Source organism: Galeopterus variegatus, unplaced genomic scaffold (assembly GCF_000696425.1).
Source record: "Galeopterus variegatus unplaced genomic scaffold, G_variegatus-3.0.2 Scaffold411, whole genome shotgun sequence".
In the NCBI taxonomy this organism is placed as follows: Eukaryota; Metazoa; Chordata; class Mammalia; order Dermoptera; family Cynocephalidae; genus Galeopterus; species Galeopterus variegatus.
The window spans coordinates 109,409-127,636 of NW_007726522.1; the positions used below are offsets into that span (position 1 = coordinate 109,409).

An 18,228-nucleotide genomic window follows, 5' to 3' on the forward strand; every position below is an offset into this window, starting at 1 on the left:
ATCTGAGATTCTCTTATCATTCATTCTAAATTCATTACATATTTACTGGTACCCATCCAAATGCACTGGATTTGGTGATATGTAGGGCACTGATCGCCTTGGGGAGAGCAGTATCGATGGCACGGTGCCAGCAAAAGCCAGATTGCAGTGGTTTGCAGAGAGGCATACAAGGGAAACCTTCTTTACTGCTTGCCAAGGGTTTTCATCAGAAATGGATGCTGGATTCTTTCTTAATGCCTTTTCAGTATTTGTTAGTAAAATGATGCCGTTTTCTCTTATTTGACCTACTGGGATGATTTAACACACTAATATTTTCTCATTCATTCATTTGAGAAATATTTGAGTGCCTTCGATAGGCCAGGTACTCTTCTATTATTATAATGTTAAATTTGTGATTTTTATAAAACATTGTAGGACTTTATGATTTTTAAAATATAAATGTGTAAATATTGAACTGTTTTCACAGTGCTAAGATAAGTTTTACTTAATCATGGCATGTTATCCTTTAATTTTTAACAACTAAATTAATGGATGCTTCTTATTAAAAATTCAAAAGGTACGAAAGCATATAAAGCCAGAAAGTTCACATCCAAATTTCCCATAGAAATAGTAGGGGTATTCTCTGTTAATAGATATTTGTGGACCTTTTTCTTTCCCAGTTTTTATAAACTTTAAAAATTCATTTGCAAACATTTTATGCATATCATGTTGATATGCATGGTGTGGTATAGATGTCACAGTAGGAGAGCTACACCTGGCTCCACATCAGGCTGGCCTCTCGTGCTAAATGACACTTTGTCGTAGTTCTTGACCCATCTGTTCTGTCTTGGCAACATGGTGCTCCCTCCACCATGAGCATGCTGGGTGCCATGTGGAATTAGCTGAGGCTCACTTTTTCAAAGAGTATTTATTGAGCAGCTATCTGACTCCAGATAAAGAACTTACATTCTAGTCAAGGGGTAAATAGCAAACTAACTAAATAAATAAAATGTATAGTATATTAGATGGTGATGAGAGCTACGGAGAAAAATCAAGTAAGGGGAAGGGATATGTCACTGGGAGGGAGGGGACCATAATTACTGTGGGAAGAAAGGTCCCCTATGGGGAGGTGAAGGGTATTGCAAAAAGAGAATTCAGACAGCAATAAGAATGAATGATCTGTTATAACATGTACCACAGTCTCGTTGAATCTCACAAGTACCATGTTGAGCAGAAGAAGTGAAGCACCTGAAGTACTTCCTGTATGATTCCATTTACACAAGCTACAAAAACAGGTGGCACTTATCTTCATTGTCAAAGTCAGGATAGCACTTACTGCTGAGATGGGATGACGTGTAGAAGGAGATGTAGCGAAGATGTTGGTGACGTTCTGTTTCTTCATCCAGGTGCTACGAACATCAGTGTGTTCAGTTCGTGGAAATTCATCACGCTAAACATTTGTAATGTGAGTGTTTTCTATATGAGCATTACATGTCAATAGTTTCTTTTTTAATTCAAAATTAGCTGTCTTGTTGAGAGACGGGATACTCCCTGAAATCTGCTACTTCTTATTTTACCTTTATTCAAACAAATGAATCTCTGTAATCTCTAAATGGTGTTGTATTTTGTCTCCCTTAAACTGATCACCTCAGGAAAACTGAAGCAATTGCTATTTTTACATTCCCCTGTTCTAAAAAATATTTCTATCTCCTCACTGGTTATATAAGAATAATAAACTCATTCAGTAGACAGTCAAATACTTTTAGGGTTTAGAATCAGGAGATCAAGTAAAACGAGGAGAGAGACTTTGTCCATTGGATTTGCAATGGTAGGATCTTGGTGTTGGTAGAAGGAGCTTCACTGGTGAGGAGGCGACAGATGCCAGATTGCAGAGGTTTGAAGAGAAATGGGACATGAGGCACTGGTAACAGTGAACGCTGGCAAATATTTCAAGCATTTTGACTCGAAGTTAGAAGAGAATGTACATGGGGCTGACCATTTCTTTCTTTCTTTCTTTTTTTTTTTAGTGTTTGCTTGAGTGTTTATCATAAAAGGAGAAAGACTAGAGCATGTTTCTGTGTTAAACGAGGAAATCAGTAGACAGGAATCATTTCATTCATTGATTTCTATATTCAATCTTTGCATCATTCATTCATTCACCAACTACTAATTAAGTACTTACCTCACCAGTCACTGTTTTGGATGTTGGTAATAGAGCAGTGAATAAACAAGACACACTCTCTGCCCTCATGCAGCTTACAGTCTATCAGAGAAGAGCAACGTTGCAGACATGGGCGACAGAAGGAACGATAGTTGCATGGGAGTGTGGAGTCAAAGGACAAGGGGGAGAATTAGCATGGTCAAGAGGGATCTTTTCTTTTCTTTTTTTTTTTTTTTAAAGATGACCGGTAAGGGGATCTTAACCCTTGACTTGGTGTTGTCAGCACCACGCTCAGCCAGTGAGCGAACCGGCCATCCCTATGTGGGATCCGAACCCGGGGCCTTGGTGTTATCAGCACCGCACTCTCCCGAGTGAGCCACGGGCCGGCCCAAGAGGGATCTTTTCTTACAGTGAGACAACAACAGTATCCCTTTCTTACGAGGGGATAACAACTAATAGGTAGATATAAGTTTTGACAGGAAAAATGATTGCTATAGCAGAGTACAGCACTCCTCTTAGGCAAGAGTCAGAAAATGGAACCAGGAAGGGTAAAGCCATGTAGACGACAGTAGGCTTAACCAGATGATTTCGCAATGGTGTGATGCTAGGCCAGACCTTAGAGATTACCTAAACCTTCAGCCGTCAACCTTGGTTCACAAAACAAGCATTTGTGGGGGTGACTGGTGAAACCAGTAAATAAGGCTACATAGAATTCCACAGAGTCATGTCTTACATGAGGATACATAAGCCACCGCAGAGGGCGAGACCTGCCCAGAGTCAGTTACCCATGGAAATCTCTAGGGAAGAAGTTATATACTGGAGACAATATGCTTTCTGTCAAGTTTTCCTCCAGCGGAGGTGCAGATTCTTGTTTCTTTAGCTGAACATGAGCTTATGTCATTGGTTTGCATGTAGCGGACTTGCATAAAATTTGTCTTTAAATATTCATTTAACTCTAAGCTGAATGAGAACCTCATAGAATGGGAGGTTTGCAAGGACTAAGATCAGCAGAGAAAGTAGCAGATCCACATAGCCCATCTCATGCTCAATCCATACTATTAAAGTGATGCATTTTTCTTTTTTTAAAGATGGCCGGTAAGGGGATCTCAACCCTTGGCTTGGTGTTGTCAGCACCACGCTCACTCAGTGAGTTAACCAGCCATCCCTATATAGGGATCAGAACCTGTGGCCTTGGTGTTATCAGCACCGCACTCTCCCGAGTGAGCCATGGCCTGGCCCTGCATTTTTCTTTTTTGTGTGTGCTTTCTCTTTTTTATTCTGAAGGTGGGTAATTAAATCCTCAATAAGTGTAACTCTATTGTAGTCAAAATACCAAGCTTACAGATTATTTTTTTTAATATTGATAAAAGCATATTCAAATTTTCTTTATCACCCCCTTTCATTCTAGTAGGTTTTCCTAAATGGGGAAGAAAGGGATGAAATTAGAGTCCACACCCAGGAGTTGTATGTGGGTGTCTTCTAGGTGAATATACATCACTGGTCATGTTTGGGAGGGGAAAAAAAGTAAAAAGTGGAGAATTGCTAATCTAATGCAACCGTCGTTTCTCAGGTGTGAAAACTGAGGCCCCAAGAGGTGATGTGATTTGCCCAAAGTCAAGCTACTAGTGGCAGAGCCAGGCCTAGAAGCCAGGTGTCCTGGCTCTCAGGACGTTTTGCTACCCGAGGAATGGAAGAGGTAGTATTACTAGCCCCGGGGCCACGGGTTAGTCGGTTCAGCCCAGAGCTGCCTGAGGTTGCAACTAAGGAGACCAGAGGAAGCATCCTCTCAAAATTCTGACAAGTAGAATGGGGTTGAAATCAAAGCTGAGCAAGACAAAGAGGGTGAGGTTTGAAACTCAGCCCATATGGTCCCAAGGCAGAGGCCAATCAATGTACCATGACCCCACAGCTGCTGTCACCTTCTGAATGTGGATTTATCTCTGGCCATATCATGTCCATCTCCAAACAGTTAGTGGTGAGCCATATTCTGCTATTCTGTGCCCATGCTCTCTCCAGTGTCATTCACAGTGTTGGGAAAGTCAGTGGTCACTTGCAGAGGATACATGGGTGGTAGAGAAGAAGGGAATCTGGAAGACCAGTTAGGAGGCTTTTGTAAAGATCCAGCAGGATAATAAAGAGGAAAGGCTGGCAGGTGGCATCTGCTGGATCAATGTGACATCACCTGGTTTAGTGGCTGGTAAAGTTGGTCAGCGGTGGAAAAGGTGGACTAGAAATAAAATCCACATCAAAATGAGAAGGAAAATATTTCCTGCTTTCATATATGTGTACTTGTTTACATTAAAGGATATTCATGAGCCCAGTATTGGTAAAGCAAAAGCTACCTATGCTAACTTAAGTAAGCTATATCCTGTGTGTTACCTGTACATGGGTACTAGTCCTGGGTAATGTATATTGGCTGACCCTGCTGAACAGTCTGAGTTATAGTTTCTTTTTTCATTCATTCAATGATTATTTATTGAGCACCCACAATGTCCCAGGGACTGTTCTAGACATTTGGAGTATATCAAGTGAACTAAACAAACAAATACTCTTGTCCACCTAGAACTCAGTCAGGGGAGGTGGCCCCTGGTTTACGGAAGCTGGTGTCTTGGGAAAAACCATGGGGGAGAAAGCCAGGGAGAACATTGCTAAATCGAAATGGTATTAATCAAAGTCAAAGCTGGAAAGAAGTATTTTGATAGACTGTGTTTGACTGGGTCCCTTAAAGAAAGATTTTTTTCAGGCAAGGAGATCTGAGATAACAGAATGATCATCCTAGAGGATCTACCTGATTGGTGGCTGTGATCTTGTGTCTCTTGGCAGGACCAGACACCTGGGGGGTAAACTGCAACAGAGGAGGCACTGAGAGTAAGGGCTCCAGGCAAAGGCCACGTGAGGAAGTTCAGATCTTTACACAGAACAGAATGTGCAAAGGAACATTTTAAGCAGGTAGTCAGACTCCACTTCGAGCAATTTTGTCAGTTATCCATTGTGGTGGGGTGGGGAGTGAGCCATAGAAAATCTAAGAGCATCTGACATCTGTCAAGTTGTCGGGCAAGGGGTGAGCATCAGTCCACGGGCAGAAAACAGGGCTGAGGGTCAAGGATCATTTCCAGCCTCTGGGAGGTGAAAGTTACATCCCAAGCCAGGCATTGAGACAGGGACTCAGGCACAGGGAAGGGAAATGACCTCAGAACTAGGACATAAGGCAAGAACTTGGTTGTAGGAGGTCAGTTATAAGCCTGGATCCTTAGTTTAACCTGAAAACATATCGAGAGAGACTGAGCTCTGAACCTTTAAATCCCTCTGGATTAAGAACAGAATCCACTCCATTCATGGCAGCCACATGACCTGGGCTATAGAGGAAGTAGGAAAAGGGGACAGGAAATGGGCAAAGCCCCTTCCTACTCCTCCCAGGAATCCCCACTAGTGCCTTCATGATTGGCATGACATTGATGGGTCCAAAGAGTCCTTTTTCTTCACTTAACACAGGTATTCACTCTGAATCTCAGAGGATGGTTTTCTTAGGACTGCTGATTAGGGCAGGCACAGAGTCCTAACCTAGGCATTCATCTCTGCTTTATGTGGTGGTTTCTTTCAGCTACCACCCCACCCGCCATTCATTCTGAGTTCAGTCCTCTCATTACAGCTCATTCTCCACTCCACACTCCGTTCTGTTTCCATCTTTCTGGCTGCCAACCTTTTTGCTTATTCTTGGATTTGGAGGCTTACCTAACAGTCAGACTTGAGGCTCGACACTCTTCCCCTGAGTCAGCATCTCCCTCTAACCACACTTCTGCAGTGGACATTCTGTTTGATTTACCACCATCCGTTCTCCCATCCCCCATCTGTCTCCCCACTGTTAGTAGTAGCAATACAGTTTGGGGGAATTACAAAGTCTGGTCCACACGCTGACACTGACACTATGTTGAATTTGACTTCCAAATACTCCTTCTGTCTCTGCATCACTTACTCCAGAATCAAAGCCCCGGGGGTATCTAATTGCTCAGGTTCACAGCTAGCTCCTTGGATCTGGCTCCTTGAGCTTCCCTAGGGGAAACTGGGGGAGGAGGCAAGTGTTTTAAATTGCTTTCTTGTCGGACCTAATCATAGCAGATAATTCTCCCAGGGGGAGAATTTGTGCTAATAAGAAGGGAGGTGATTCTGGATCAACTCTGTTGAATAGAATCATAAAGCAAGACACATACATGATTTTACAGGTTCTAGTGGCCACATGATAAAGAAGTAGAAACAGGTGAAATTAATTTTAATATTATATTTTATTTAACCCAAGAATTCCAAAATATTATCATGTCAACATGTAATTCATATAAAAAATTATTGATGACCATGTTATTTATTGTTATTCTTGTTCTGTCTTTGAAATGCGAGGTGTATTTTATACTTACAGCACAGCTATTTTGGTTGCTAAATTTTCTCGTAAACATTTGATCTGTATTTATATTTACATTTGAAAAAGTAGAATCACACACCCAGGTTGTTCCAAACATACTTAAACCCTTTTCCAATTACTGAATCAAGTAAAATCAAAAAAATCATTTTCCTCTAATATTCACTTCCACAGTAACAAAATTAGCTCATTTTTATTAGAAGAATTGTTTGATTCTGAAGCAAAAGCGTATCAGTTTAAAAACTACTTCTGTCCAAGTTATGTCAATTCACCGATGTTTGCGTCAACTCAGAGTGATTCACATGGATTGTAAAGGGGTATTCCATAAATTGAAAATATCAACAACATGTCCTTCAAATTTTTCTTATAAAAATTTTTTTCTTACAGTTTTGCAGATAATTTGCATAATGCTGGTGATTACAATTTAAAATATTTTCCATATTGATTCATGTTAGAAAGTGTGTAAAATCATTATTATTGATTTGTAATATGAAGAGGTTTGATTTCAATGTAAATTCTTATAACTTTCTAGCTAGGTCACAAGTTAATTTTTCCTTAGAGCTTCAAAGTTATCTCATTCACATACACTGCGATATTGGTGAGAAAACATAAATCACATTGCCATTTTTGGTCATTGGTTATTATATATTTGGCAAGCATTTCTTTTGTTTCAAGAAAATCTTGAGTTGGAATTTGCAGTACGGTAAATCTCTGTGAACATCTTCCATGACTCGACCAATGAACATTGGCAAAGATTCAAAATCATCAATGTTCATTGCTTTCTATGTCTTTCAAAAGTTCCATACACTGGTGATGATTCATAACATTTGTATGTATACACTGAACAATTTTTAACAACTGTGTTCATGACATTCTCCACAGAGTTTGCTTCTGAAAGCAGCACAAATATTTTCAATATTTATCATACGGTGGAAAAGCAATAAGGGAAACACCAGCCTCTTGTTTTGAAATTTCAATAAATCCAGATTTTTGACCAAACATAGCTGGAGCACCATCTGGCATGATAGAAACTAATTTTTTCATATCTAACTGAAATTTTTCTTGCCATATGTAAAAGATTTAAAAAATCTATGCCACAGGTTTTTTTAAGCCATGAATTGACAATGTTTCTTCATAAATTTGGAAGATTTTTGGGATTAAATATACCCAAACTATTAGTTGAGCAGTATCTCATGGCATGATGCAGCTAAAATTTGCTATTTTCCAAAACTTGAATTAGCTTATCTTTGATATGTTCTTTTATTCTGTAGGCAATTATTTGGTAGCTTAATCAAAGATTGTTCACTTTCTATAAAATATATTTTTAGTCTTTTCCTCATAATTTTTTTAACAAAATTTTCACAACTAAAATAATTTTTTATAATATTTTCATTACAAATTGTGTGTGTGTGCATGCATGTAAGAATCCAAGTCATTTTATAGATAGCCAAAATTACAATCTTTGATCCTTTTTTTTTTTACAATCTCTGATCCTGGTAAAATCTATTTAAATTTTTTTCTTGAACATTTTATTCTGATTTCGGATAACTTCTTTCATAGGTTCTAGTTTTTTATTGCGGTGAAATATACATAACATAAAATTTACCATTACAGCCATTTTTATGTGTACAGCTCTGCGGCATTAAGTACATTCACAATGTTGTGCAGCTAAGAACACCATCATCTCCAGGACTTTCTTTTATCTTCCTCAACTGAAGCTCTGAACCCATTAAACACTGACTCCCGGGCCGGCCCGTGGCTCACTCGGGAGCGTGTGGTGCTGATAACACCAAGGCCATGGGTTCGGATCCTATATAGGTATGGCCGGTTGGCTCACTGGGTGAGCGTGGTGCTGACGACACCAAGTCAAGGGTTAAGATCCCCTTACCAGTCATCTTAAAAAACAAAACAAAACAAAACAAAAAAAACCCACTGACTCCCTATTACCCCTTTCCTTCAACTTCTTACAAACATCTACTTCCTGTGTCTATGAATTTGACTACCGTAAGAACTTCGTATATGTGGAATCATAAACTATTTATCCTTTTGTGACAGGTTTATTTCACTTAGCACAATAAGGTTAATTCATGTTGTAGCCTGTGTCAGAATTTCCTTCCTTGTTAAGGCTGCATGATATTCCATGGTAAGTACGTACCACATTTTGTTTATCCATTCATCTGTTGATGAACATTTGGGTTATTTCCACCTTTTGGCTATTGTGAATAATGCTGCTAGGAACACACGTGCACAAATATCTGTTTGAGTGTATTCACCTCTTTTCGGTATATAGTGAGATGTGGAATTGCTGGATGATTTGGTGTTGCTGTTTAATTTTTTGAGAAGTCGCTACGCTATTTTCCACAGCAACTGTATCACTTTGCATTCCCACTAGCAATGCACAAGGGTACAAGTGATTTGTCTGTCTTCATCCTCACCAACACTTGTTACTTTCTGTATTGTTTTGGTTTTTGTTAATAGCCGTCCTAATGGGTGTGAAGTGGTACCTCCTGGTTTTGATTTGCATTTTCCTAATGACTAGTGATGTTGAGCATCTTTTCAAGTGCTTCATTAGTTCTTTTTTGAATGTTGAGAAAAAACTTATCAGATTACAATGTATTTGCTAAAAAGGTCTCAATATTTTCCACTTTATTACCTTTAATTTTTTTTTCCACAACAAATACAGCTTTCTTGCTTGTCCTGCCATACAGCAAATTGCAATTAGCATCCATCAGGAAATCTGTGGCGTATCTTCTTCCTGTCTCTTGGGCTTTTTTCTTTTTCTAATTGACAAGTAAAAATTGTATATGTTTATGATGTGCAACATGACATTTTGATACATGCATACATTGTGGAATGGCTAAATCAAGCTATTTAACATATGCACTACCTCACATATTTATTTTTTGTGCAGAGAGAACACTTAAAATCTCTTAGCAAATTTCAAATATACAACATATTGTTATTAACTGTAGTCATCATGTTGTTCAGTAGATGGCCTGAACTTTTTCCTTCTGTGTAACTGAAACTTTGTGACCCTTGACCAGGATGTCCCCACCCCCAGCCTCCAGTCTCTGTATTTACTATTCCTGTCATACCACTAGCTTCTGCATCTTCATTTGATTCATCAGTTGTATGTCTTCATTTTAAATTTGAAATGTGTTCATAAATGTTTTTTATAAATTGAATTATTATCATATTTGTATAATTACATAATTAGTTTTGATCACTGTTTGTCATTTAATTACCAATTGCAATATTATTATTTAGTTACCAGTTGTAATATAAAGGTATCAAGCAACTCATACTGTCTGTGTAAGATATTCAAGTAAATACGTTGCAGTGTTGTATCGATGTACAAAAAAAAACCATTTGAAGTGAATCGATCTGTTGATGCTGATTAGATCAGTGTTATGTTCACATGTAATCCTAGAAAACATACACACGCCTGATCTGTGCACTAACAGTACAATAATATTCTATGTGCTGCACTTTTGAGAGTAAAATGCTGTCCTACCAAAAGAAAACAGAAAAATATTTTGTACTGATTCAGTTTTGAAATTTAAAAAATTAAGTAAAGCTAAAAATTTAGTTTCCCACTTACACTAGCCATATTTCAAGTGCCTAGAGGAAACATGTGGCTAGTGGCTACTGTATCGGACAGTACATTTCTAGTAAAGATAAAGCGACAACAACAGATGGTCTGAACAATTCCACTGTTCAGTTTCCTCCCTAAGAAATTCTGCATATGTGCCCAAGAAGGTATGGAGGAGAATGTTTCCTGCAACATTGCCTACAGTAGCCACTAACCAGAACAACCCATGACGTGATTTATCTATTCTAAGGAATTTTATGCCACAGTTTAAAATAAACAGATCATTAGATCTCTGATATGTTAGAAGGTGGAGAGGAAAAGAGTAAGTTGTATAATGTGATGTCATTTAAAAATATATGTCATATTTTAAAAGTTGAGGATAGATAGATGCATACATGCATACACACATACGCAGGTAGATAGATAATAGATAGACAGGATAGATAGGCAGGGCCAGCTGGTCAGCTCCGTTGGTTAGAGTCTGGTGATGTAACACCGAGGTTAAGGGTTCGAATCCCCACACTAGCCAGCCACCAAAAAATAAAAAAGGCAGAAAGACACCAGAAAGTGGCTACCTGTGGGCCCCTGTGGAGGGAGAGAGAGATGTTAGATTAACTTGAATTTAATAAGAAGAATGCATTTATTGATTTATTAAAAAAGGACATAAGGAAAGGGAAGTCTTGATAGAAGTGGAAAGATGAACAAAAAAACAATTAAATAGAATTAACTGAAATACGGATTATATCGCAGCTAAGTAAGTGTTATCACATGGCATAAAATTTAATGTAAATGTCAAAAGTAGTTTTTCAAAAAGAAGATGTACAAATTAAAAGATAGCCTTTCTGTAAACTGAAATGGGAAATGCCAAACAGCGATCACAACTAATTTATGAGGCTTTTCTCCACCAGTGTTTTGGCTAACATCCAGGTTCCTAAGGTCCCAAGCTGCTATTGCGTTAAAAGCCTCCAGACCACGGTACCAATTGGTATCCAATCCCCTGACCTCAACGTTATTTCCCAGCACACCAATTGTTCTGATAGTTCTTTTTGGCTTTCTTTGTTTCTTAAATATGTATGTTGATTAAGTGGAAATTAAGTAACCGGATCCAAACAACATAGCCTCTCTCAGGAAAGTGAGGGTACAGAGGAGAAAAGAATCTCAGTGTTTGGGATCCTGAGTTTGCCCTTCTTTTTCTTTACATGGGAGAAACCCAGTTTCAAATTAATAGTGCTAGCTCTCTACCTCCCTGTAGATACCCCAGAGCCTACGGGACATAGACTGATACGTTTAATCCTTATCCCAAATCCAAAATTACCCTTGCCATACCTGACATTGATTGAGTAAATAGATCAGCAAAGAAATACAATTAAAGCAGAAGAGAGACCTGAGAATCTTCTTTAACTTTGTTTAAAGGCACCCCAAAATTAGAGCTTCTTGGGAGCATTGGTTTCAAACCATTTCCTAAACCGAAATTTCATTCCACTTTTCTAAGACTGCAGCCTGTTACTAAGGCAGGATTATTGGGACTCTGAACTATCTCAGCAGAAGGTATGAGTCTGAGAATAACACCGAAATGAACAAATCCATAAAAGGTGGTACGATAACAGCAACAAAGACAGCATGATTCATATTGCAAATGACAGGAAGAAAAAGTAAACAAGGGGGTATTAACCTTAGAAAGCACAAAACACGATGACAATGGTGAGGCTTAATATGACAGAAATGGAAAGACAACCAACCCCTTTAAAAATAAAGCCCTTTTCAGATCAGGTTTTTTAAATCTAGCTGTATCATGTTTCCAGGAGACAAGCCTCATGTAAAGTGAATCAAAAGTGTTTAAGGAGAACAGAGAGGATGATCTAAAATATATCAGAATTACGAACATAAGGACACAAAACAGTAGTATTAATTTTAGAGGAAAGCATTAACCATAAGCAATTTGGACAGAGTATTATTTCATGGTAGATAATAAAATCTCTCTGAAAGATTATCACATTTATGAATGTCTATGAGGTAAAAAGCAAAGCACTGAAAGATAGAAAAAAAACCAGATATTATCAAAGAAAGTGAGATTCTGCTTTGTATTTTTAAACTATTTCCACTATAATCACCATTTATTTCTATTACATGACTTAGGTAGGGAGAAAAGTCTTTCAAGAGCTATTCCTGACTCCAAGAGAATATATCTGGTTTATATGCTGGCTGAGTTCATTATATCTAGATCAGTAAGAAAAATTAGACTCCCATGACAAATATAGCTTACAACATTGAGGAAACATGCAAATCTCTGCAACAAACACTCTAACAAATGCCATTTCCTGTACTGAATATTTACAGTTTTAAGCGTGGTACTATTAAAACCAATCTCTGAATTTAAGGAAGTTCATTCCCTTTCTTCGTTATCAGACTTAGACAAAAACCATTTTATGATAACAGGAATTCATAAAAGTATATATTTAACTTAACTTTATAATAACTGTCATGCAAATTTTTTTTTTTCCTTTTTGTCTTTTTTACTGACCGGTAACGGGATCGCAACCCTTGGTGTTGCCCCCGCACTGCGCTCAGCCAGTGAGCTGGAACCAGTCTCCACATGGGATCCGAACCCTCGGCGGGAGCGCCGCCGCGCTCCCAAGAGGCGCACTCTCCAGTGCGCCACCGGGCCGGCCCATCATGCAAATATTTTTATAACATGTTTTTTGAAAGAAATCTATTTAGATAAAAGTCCATGTTTTGCATTCTTAAGATAGTTGGAATCAACAGCTTTTTAACTCAGCAAGTGCCATTAAATTTATTACCTCAAATCTAAAGCAAGTCTGAGTCAAAGAATGTAGGGATTAAAAGTAATTAATTCTGGGCCAGCCCAGTGGTGCACTGGAGAAGTGCGCCGCTTGGGAGCACGGCGGCGCTCCCAAGGGTTCGGATCCCATGTGGAGACCGGTTCCCGCTCACTGGCTGAGCGTGGTGCGGGCACAACACCGAGGGTTGCGATCCCGTTACTGGTCAGTAAAAAATACAAAAAGGAAAAAAAAAAAAGTAATTAATTCTGTAGAAAAATTAAGAATATTGACAAAATGAAAATTGAGCAAGAGAGTAACAAACTATTCTCACTCTGATAAAGCAAAATACAAAAAAACCTCAGAATTTAAATAATGAAATGAATGCTAAATAGATACATATCAAAAAACATATGCTTTTTCAAAAATATATAGAAAGTATGTAAAAATGATAATATATCTGACCAAATGAAAATAAATTCTGAAGACAGAAATTGTACAAGTCAAGTTATATGACAAAAACAAATTATAAATAAATAACATCAGATTAACAAAAAATCAAAATATGTAGAACTTTTAAAAAGTATCCACATAAGTTATTTTGGTGAAAAGGGGACATTAAATCTACAGTTTCTGTTTATGTCCTTTCAAAGAACAAAATTACAACAAATTTAGTTAAAGATCACAAATGGCTCTATTGCAATTCTGGAATCAGACAACATATTATTCCATAAAATAGAATAAATGTTCCAATGAGCCAAGCAGAAGAGATTGGTTTTATAGACAGAAAAAGGCTGAAGAAAGCAGAAACAAAAAAAAAGTGGATTGGTCATTTCAAAGTTACTTTCCTTGTAAGGTGGGGAGAGGCAGACAGAACAAAAGAAACATGATTATTTAACGTCAAGTTATTCAGGCTATCTCTTTTGTGTAAGAATTTTTTTTTTTTTTTTTTTTTTGCACAGAAGAAAAAATTAAAGCAGAGGGAACTTCATTATCATACCTACTGAAGATTTAAATTGGCCTTTTTGGGAAATTGGCTGTTACCACTTTCTCCTCACTTCGAAGGTCAGACCACAACCTAAGTGACCTGGTACTTAGCAGCAGTGACTCCATTTTGTTTCTAGTCTGGTTTTGGGGGGCCTACTTCAGTAACCTACTTTCAAACAATAGCTTCTGATAATTTTTATTTAACGGTACAAAATGACAAAAAGAACACTACGTTTTAAAACAAGATGTACGAGATGTAGACAACACTGTAATTAGAGGTAAAATAGTAATTTTACATGTTTTTGTTAAGAATGAAAAGAAATGAAATAATTTTCTGATAAAGAGGTATAAAAAATAACTAATTGAACTAAAATAGCAGGTAGATGGAATCAGTCAAGATAAAAGCAGACATTACTGAATTAAACAATAGAGAGAAACATGTTAAATAAAACTATTATCTACGTCTTTGATAAGATCAATAAAATAAAACTATAGAGAGACTTATCAAGGGAAATAGAGTACGTATTTTAAAATTTGGAAGTAAAAAAGGGGGTTAGCCAGAAATAAGGTGAAAATTTAGAAAGCTGTAACAGAATATTTTGTCAGTTCTATGCTAATAACATTAATATTTTGAGATGATTCTATAGTACTTTTTTTTTTTTTTTGGTGGCTGGCTGGCATGGGGATCTGAACCCTTGACCTTGGTGTTACAAGGCTGTGCTCCAACCAGCTGAGCTAACCAGCCAGCCCCCAAATGTTATATTTAATTTTTTATTTTTGCCAGCTGGCCAGTGTGGAGATCTGAACCGTTGACCTTGATATTTTAAGGCCATGCTCGAACCAACTGAGCTAAGCAGCCAGCCCCTCCAGTGCTTTTTAAAAACTAAGATATATAATGAATGATGCTTATTAATAGATTTCCTAATACTGAGCATTTCCTACATTCCTGAAATATGTTAGGTTTTCTCTGGTAATGTCTTATTTAAGATATAATGTTCATAAGTGAGTCTGGCATATAGTTGTTCTTTACGACATGATTTTTAGGTTTTGATGTGGATTTCACAAAAAATGCGAACACCCTTTACTTCTCTGGGCTATGATACAATTTATAGTCCCTCTTTTTTGTTTATTTGTTTGGTTGGTTGTTTTGGCAGCTGGCCAGCTCTGGGATCCAAACCCCTGACCTTGGCGTTATAACACCGTACTCTTACTGAGTGAGCTAACAGGACAGCCCCTGATACAATTTACATAGAAGTAAAATTGTTTATTTCTTGGCTATTTGAAAGAATTTTGCTAAGGAAAAAGTTGTGGGTCTGGTGGATTTTGTGTGGGGAGCTGGTTAACATTCTTAGTTTTGTTGCTGCTTATTGTTTTATTTAAGATTTCTAAAATTGTGTTTATTTTGAAAAAATAAAATAAAATTGTGTTTATTTTGAAAAAATAAAATAAAATTGTGTTTATTTTGCTAGTTATTTATATTTTCCTAGAAAAATATCTATGCATTCAGATTTTCAAATTTAATTGCATAGAGTTTTGCAGGGTACAAAGTCTTTTCATTTCCTCTGTAGTATATTTCCCACTCCTTATTTCTTCTTCTTATTATTTATACATATTTATGGGGTACAGAGTTTACTATCAGTATCTGTGCACAGTATATGATGATCAAATCAATATTATTAGCATGTTCATCATTACAAATCGTAATTACTTTTTGTGTCCCTTACCCAATTACTCCCTATCTTCCCTTCCCCTCCCCCTTTCCCAACTCTAGTAACTATAGGTCTGTTCTCTCCTTCTGGAAGTTCAACATTTTATTATGGTCTTTGTTTCTTAGCTCCCACTTATGAGTGAGGACTTGTGGTATCTCTCATCCTGTGCCTGGCTTATTTCACTTAACATAATTTTCTCCAAGCTTATCCATGTTGTTGCAAATGGCAGAATTTCATTCTTTTTTATGGCTGCGTAGTATTCCATTGTGTAGATATACCACATTTTCCTGATTATCCAGTCATCTGTTGCTATCCATATCTTGGCTATTGTAAATAGAGCTGTGATGAACATGAGATGATACATGCAGGTGTCCCTTTGACATGATGATTTCCATTCCTTTCGGTGTACACCAGCAGTGGGATTGCTGGATCCTATGGTGGTTCTATGTAGTTTTTTGAGAAACCTCCACACTGTTTTCTATAGTGGCTGTACTAATTTACAGTCCCACAAACAGGGTGGAAGCCGCTCCTTATTTCTAATGTGTTTTTTAGCTTTCTCCCCTTTTTTCTGATTAGTCAACTCAGTAGTTTATCTAAAAAGGGGGTTTCCAAAAAAGAGAGCTTAGCCAGAAATAGTGAAAATTTAGAAAGCTGTAAAAGAATATTTCATCAACTCTAATCTAATAACATTAAAATTTTGAGATTATTTTATAGTGCCTTTTTAAAAACCATGATATATAATGAAGAATGCTTATTAATATATTTCTTAATAATAAAAAACTTTTCTGTGTTTTCTAAAATTTGACACAAGCACCATATTTCCTTTGTTTTGCATACCCTTGACCAACCTCATCCCAAAGAGTCAGCTCTTACATTCATTAATTCTTTCTTGTTTCATTTTCTAATTCACTGATTTATTAGTATTTTCTTCCTTTTTATTTCTTAGTATTTAATTTGTTGTTTTTCTAACTTCTTTGATTGAATACTAAATTTGTTTGTTTTCTTTGTCCTTCTTCACTTAGGCATTTGTTTAGAGCTATGTATTTTCCTCGTAGCAACCCAGCTTTAGTCATACGACAGAAGTTTTGATCTGTACTGACTTCAGTTCACCATTCAACGTATTGAGAAATTTTGGTTTAAAATTTTTGGGGGTCTCTCTCTTTCCCTCTCTTTTTAATTCTCTCTCTCTGGCTCTTTTCCCCAAGCCCCCCGCCCCCATCCCACCCCCTTACCAAGGGAAAACCTTCTAATTTTTTTGCTAATTGTACTGTGGTAGGAAAATGGTCTGTACTGTTTCTACTTTTTGAATTTTATTAATATTTTCTTTGCTGCCTGATATATCATCCGCTGCTGTAAAAATTCCACAGACACAAAAGATGTATCCTCTAAAAAAAGTGTAAAGTCAGCCTTATTTAATATACATCAGATCCCCTAAATCTTTATTTTTAATCTCCTTATCTACCCCGGGCTGAGAGAGGTGAGCCGCAGCTGTGTGTCAGTCCTTGCTATCTGCTGGCAGGTGATGCTTGATCATTTGACTCTGTCCTCTATGGTTTTCTCCTGTCATTGAAGTTTTAGCCTAACTGTAGTGCGTGTGCCTTTGTCATTATAAAGTGCACCCTTTGTCTTGGTTGCCTCATTTAACCTTAGATTCAACTTTGTCTAATGTTAATATCGTCAACCCAGCTTCCTTTTTTTTTTTTTAATTGGAGGCTGGCAGGTACGGGGATCCAAACCCTTGACCTTGGCGATGTAACACAGCTCTCTAACCACCGAACTAACCCCAGCTCATTTTTTGTAAACCTTTATCTGGTATGTCTTTGTTTATACTCTTAATTTCAATCTTCCTGGGAAACTTCATTCGGCATATTCTTTTGTTTTTAACCAAGAGTCAGGTTTTGCTTTTTTGACCTAATCTGAAAGTCTTTCTCTTTAAATTGCTTCTTTTTGGGGGGCCGGCCCGTGGCTCACTCAGTAGAGTGTGGTGCTGATAACACCAAGGCCACGGGTTCGGATCCCATATAGGGATGGCCGGTTTGCTCACTGGCTGAGCGTGGTGCTGACAACACCAAGTCAAGGGTTAAGATCCCCTTACCGGTCATCTTTAAAAAAAAAAAAAAAAAAATTGCTTCTTTCAGACTTTCAGATTAGGTCAAAAAAGCAAAACCTGACTCTTGGTTAAAAACAAAAGAATATGCAGAACGAAGTTTCGGCACCACACTCTCCCGAGTGAGCCATGGGCCGGCCCTTTAAATTGCTTCTTTAAAAAACACTTAAAAACCCCACATTTACTGAAATAAATATTATTTGTCTTCATTCTTTCCCTTTATATTTTCTGTGTTTTCTTTAATTTGACACAAACTCTGTTTCTTTGCTTTGCCTTGCGTATTTCTGCTCATTTTTAGCTTTATACTTTTAGGTTGTCTTTATACGTTTAGATATTTTAAACGTCTATTTTCAAATCTGTCAACTTTGGAAAATATCTATTGACTTGCTAAAATAAAAGAAAACGGCTGGCCGGTTACTCAGTAGATTAGAGCGTGGTTAATAATACCAAGGTCAAGGGTTCGGATCCTGGACCTGCCAGCTGCTGCCCCCGTCTCCCCCCCACC

The 18,228-nt window shown here is 37.5% G+C and overlaps 1 pseudogene; it reads right to left on the reverse strand.

The window, feature by feature from the left end:
* Positions 1-1,262: 1,262 nt before the first annotated feature.
* The window catches only part of LOC103587067, a 31,104-nt pseudogene continuing 14,138 nt past the window's right edge, over positions 1,263-18,228 (reverse strand).